This window comes from Sinocyclocheilus grahami, unplaced genomic scaffold (assembly GCF_001515645.1).
Source record: "Sinocyclocheilus grahami isolate Dianchi unplaced genomic scaffold, SAMN03320097.WGS_v1.1 scaffold171.1, whole genome shotgun sequence".
Classification (NCBI taxonomy): domain Eukaryota; kingdom Metazoa; phylum Chordata; class Actinopteri; order Cypriniformes; family Cyprinidae; genus Sinocyclocheilus; species Sinocyclocheilus grahami.
Window position 1 is genome coordinate 1,095,454 of NW_015505350.1, and position 5,052 is coordinate 1,100,505.

The 5,052-nt window shown below is 39.7% G+C and overlaps 1 protein-coding gene across 3 annotated transcripts in view; it reads left to right on the forward strand.

Moving 5' to 3' along the window:
* Positions 1-5,052, forward strand: part of LOC107593468 (fibronectin type-III domain-containing protein 3a-like) — an 86,424-nt gene continuing 81,372 nt past the window's right edge. For 2 of the 3 annotated variants that reach the window (XM_016283200.1, XM_016283202.1), the window contains exon 1: positions 316-689. The gene's annotated coding sequence lies outside the window, so the exon portion shown is untranslated. Of the gene's footprint in view, positions 61-315; positions 690-5,052 lie in introns of those variants that run through there. The other variant, XM_016283201.1, reaches the window with a different exon arrangement.

Consider the following 5,052-nt stretch of genomic DNA (forward strand, 5'->3'; position numbering starts at 1 on the left):
GCGCCATCTGTCGGTACCAATGAGGGACACCGAAACCTCCCACACGTAAGACATTTCCAGGTAGTTGGACGTTTGAAAATTGAATTTCGAGTGATTTTCTAATAAAATAATTTTAATATTTAGGCCTGTAACAGGATATTGTAGTTAATATAAATAGATATCGATTTTAAACACTATGCAGCCTTTCGTACAGCTTTTGCTTCGATTGCACTATTGTCCCTGTTAACAACACGTATGCAAATGCTGCACAACTACAGACAGAAAAGTCGAAAGCAATGAAAGTTGACGCGGCTGTGATACGCATGCGCAGTGACGTGTGTGTACATTCTTCAGCGGAAAACGATGGCGATTATCCCGACGCTTGAAGAGCCTGCGCTCGCTGTGGATGGAGGCGGCCGTGAAAACTAACAACACTCGCGGGGAAAAGTTGTTTGCTTTGGACGATCGCGACCTGTCTCGGCCCCTGGACGTTTTCAGACGTAGAAAAAAGCGAGTGCATAAGGGTTGAGACTGTAAACTGGTGTACTATTCAAGTGTGAAAGAGCCACGTAGCTTATAGAGATCCAGATCACACACACACACACACACACACAGGCCTAGTGCTTTTAAAGCCTCCACACACATACACATCAACCTGAAGAAGAGAAGTGAACGAGAAAATAAGATATAAAAAGCGGAACGAGCTGTTGGTGAGTCGATACACGTTTGCAAATTATTTCGATTGACTAAATATGCATTTGCTCTGCATATGTAGGTGAATGTGCGTTTATTTATGCATGTAGATGTGATTGGGTTAGCTGCTCTTTTTAGCCACGTTTGTGTGCAATGATAGGCATAATCAGTATATGGTTTAAAAGTCTATATGCAAAGAAATCGAGTAGGGCCTGAAGTGCACACGTCAACGTCATCTGATCACAGAGCTGCAGATTAAATACTGCTGCAGTCACTATACTCACTCTGGCTGTGTCTCAAAATCTACTGAGCTTTCTAGCTAGGCTGCACTTTTGGGGCATCACAGGCGCGTGCAGCAGCTTTGGTCTTCATTAATTTAAAAAACATGTATTCATTTATTAATTAACATGTTAAAAAACATTATTAATTTATGTCTGATAATGTTCAATTCTAACGTTCAAAAGCTTGAAGTACACAAGTGTTCGATTTGAACATTGGAAGGCGCCTGTGATGGCAAAATCATTCAATGTAAACGTTCACTTAGCACCTGAGATGTCCATAATGTTCAAAAGTTCAAAGGCTTCTGTAATGAAAAAAAAAAGGTTCGATTTGAATGTTGGAATGCTTCTTTGATGTTTTCTTTGATCTGTCTGTCTATATACAGGACACGTGCACACACATTCCAAATCAAATCAGCTTATATTTGTAAAATGCCACAGCTTGTTTCAAAGAAATCTTGTGATATGATCAGAAAGTTTATCAACACTTTCAAAGCAACTACACCTTTAACAAAATGTTAGTGAATCAATCATTTTTTAGTTCAATTTAATTAAATAATCTACGTTCCAGTCAACTCAACTTGGAACTTTTTTCCACCTCTCATTTGAAAAAAAAAAAAAAAAACGCGGTTCCAAGAACTGCATAGCATTATATTTGACAGTTTATACGTTTTTAATAACGAATGACAATAAACAGATTTTGGGATAGCCTTAACGTTGCTTTAATTCATGATTTTGCCATAATTCGCAGAACATAAAATGTTTTCGTTGTCATGGCGCCATCTTGTGAAAGTTTCTTCCTTGAAATTCAAGGAAGCTGGGAAGTAGTATTTCTACTCCGATATTCTCATTTCTAACTTTGTCTCGAATGCAGCATTAAAGGAAAACTCCACTATTTTTGAAAATAGGCTCATTTTCCAACTCCCCTAGAGTTAAACAGTTGAGTTTTACCGTTTTCGAATCCATTCAGCCGATCTCCGGGCCTGGCGGTAGCACTTTTAGCTGCAGCTTAGCATAGATCATTGAATCCGATTAGACCGTTAGCATCTCGCTCAAAAATGACCAAAGAATTTCTATATTTTTCCTATTTAAAACTTGACTCTTCTGTAGTTACATCGTATACTAAGGCTGGTGGAAAATGAAAAGTTGAGATTTTCTAGGCCGATATGGCTAGGAACTATACTCTCATTCCGGTGTAATGATCAAGGAACTTTTGCTGCCGTACTATGGGTGCAGCAGGCGCAATGATATTATGCAGTTATCAACGTGTTAGAAGATCTGTGCGTGAACCCGCCTCTCAGAACGCGCGCAAATATTAAGCTCTCTTTGAAGTATTGTGCTTGAATGGACAAATTCACTAAAAAATTGTCAAAATGCCCATCTTGGTGAGTATCCTAGCAGACATAGTCGGCTGAACATACAGTATCAGTGCGTTCTCTTAAAGTGACAGCACTTTCTTAATGTTAATCAAACAGCAACAACACGGAAATCACTCACTGCTGTTGATTGAATAACTTTTGTAACTTTAATAAGGATTAATCTTTAATTTATACAGTCAAATATGCAATGTTATTTTACATTTGATTACTTTATTCAATTTCTGTACCTAAAAACTTGTTAGACCTACCTAAAAAACCTGAAAAGCACTGTTTATTTTATTTGTATCTTTGCTCTATTGTATTTATTTGTGCTGTTGCTTGTAGTTAGATTATTTGTTATCTTCATTATTTTTATTTGACAATATAGTTTTTTCCCTAAACATAGCACATACCGAACCGTACCAAAACCGTGACTCTAAAACCAAACCGTGAGTAAGTTAAACCGTTGCACCCCTACTATCTATGGGAGGGTCAGAGAGCTCTCAAAATTCATCTAAAATATCTTAATTTGTGTTCCAAAGATGAACGGAGGTCTTACGGGGTTTAGAACGACATGAGGGGGAGTAATGACAGAATTTTTGGGTGAACTAACCCTTTAAAAGTGCAGTGCGCATTTTACTAATTCGGCAATTCGCCGTCAATTGCTTGAATGCAGTTGAAGCAACAACAAAATACAACGTCAAACTCACTCAGCCTATATATAAATCAGAACTTTTACTAGCAGAACTAATAAAATACACCATGCTATAGGCCAGAGGTCCCCAACCACCGGGTCGCGACCCACTACCGGCCCGTGGAAGAATTGCTACCGGGTGGCAAGAACATTCTGGGAAATATGTATATAGATAGGCTATGATACACTCTGTTATGTTAATGATTGTTCTAGGGCTGTGCGATTTGGGGGGAAATATCAAATTGCGATTTTTTTTTTTGACAGATATTGCAATTTGATTTGCGATTTTAAAGTTGCAAAGTCGAGCTTCAGCTCAATATTGTCAATAATGTGCAGCACAGTATGGGTATCATTACCCTGCTGAAAAAAACTATAGAAACCATCACAAAAATTCTTATCCTGACCCAGTGGACGCCATAATCCCACTCTGTCTCTCTCCCGTCCGCTCACTCTATTGGTTAGTAAGACTGCAACTCAAGGCTGGCAGTCATGCATATGCTCTAGAACAGAGTAATATCGCGTCCATATCGCAGGCTTTGTGATTAGGAAATCGCAACGTCTCAAATCGCGATTTCGATTCGATTTCGATTAATCGCACGGCCCTAGATTGTTCTAATTATTCTGTATTTTCTTTGTATGCGATTGATATGGAGTAGCAATTTGACAATTTCATGTTAAATAAGTAAATGAAAGATTATTTTTGTGTTCAGAAATCTCTCTCTGATCTGTCACATATTTGGAGTTAAACGGACCCTACCGTTCGGCACGCACATGATTCGCAGATTAATCTGCCAATTTACACGTACAAGCAATTTTAAACCACAAGAAGAAGAAACGAAGGAGAGCTCAATTCATTACTCACGCGCTGTTCTCGCACACAAAGCGCACCCAAACATAGAGACTTGTTTCACACAGCGCGGAAATACTGAGTTGCGTATAGGCCTACACACATAAAATTAGCCTATGTCAAAAACCCTTCACATTTGGCGCTTTTCCACTGCGTGGTACAACTCGGCTCGGCACGGCTCAGTACGGCACGGAACGGCTCGGCTTGGTTTGCATTTCCACTGCAGTTCAGTACCGCTTTAGAGTGGGCGGGATTATTCACGTGTCGTTTATAGTTGCGCCGCCTGAAAAACTTTTTCATTCTGCCTGGCCCCATCAAGCTCTTGCTGGATCCGCTGCTCTGCTATCAACGAGAGGAACGTCTGTATTTCCTCAACAGACAGGGAAACAGCCACTTTTTGGTTGTTAAAACAGGTGCGCTCGTTCAAAACAGTTGCGTTCGATCTTTCGCTGGCTGTGCTGATTTAAATCTAGCGGTTCTGTTGTGTTTGTGTTGCAAGTTCAGGTAGTAGCGATTCTCTCCGGCCAATCCGTGATCAGCAGAGTTTACACGTCATGTTTTGGTAACGGAACGGTTCACTTGGAACCTCAACCGAGGTGGTACTAAAAAAAGTACCAGGTACTGTACCCAGTGGAAACCCCCCCCCCAAAAGTGAACCGTCCCGTGCCGTACCATGCAGTGGAAAAGCGCCAGTTGTCATTCTCTGTGCTTTAAATTTTTTTTTTCTTGCTTATCCGAAAAAATAGTCCGATCTGTGACAAAAAAATGCGTTGAACCACTATATAATGCTATTATAATATTATATACCGTATTGATCCGAATATAAGACAATGTTTTTTTTCTTGGAAATACATCTGAAAAAACGCGGTCGTCTTATATTCAGGGTCGAGACTTTGACATGTCAATAATACACCCACAACAATAGGTGGCGCCAAATACGCATAAAACGAGTGTGCCATGAAATACGTAATGCAATGTGTGTTGTAAAGATCGCGAGTAAAAACTAAAGAAAAAGAAAACCTTACAGCTGCATGAGTCGGTACTGTCACGTTAGCCTGATGGGACTAAACTCCCTTTGTGATTTTAAAACGTAAGACAGTACCCAGATTTGAAGACTACAGTAAGATTTAACTTCTACTGTTAATAAGATATTGGTGGGCTACTATTAGATGGATAGCCTAAATGTCCTAATTCAGATGGGCT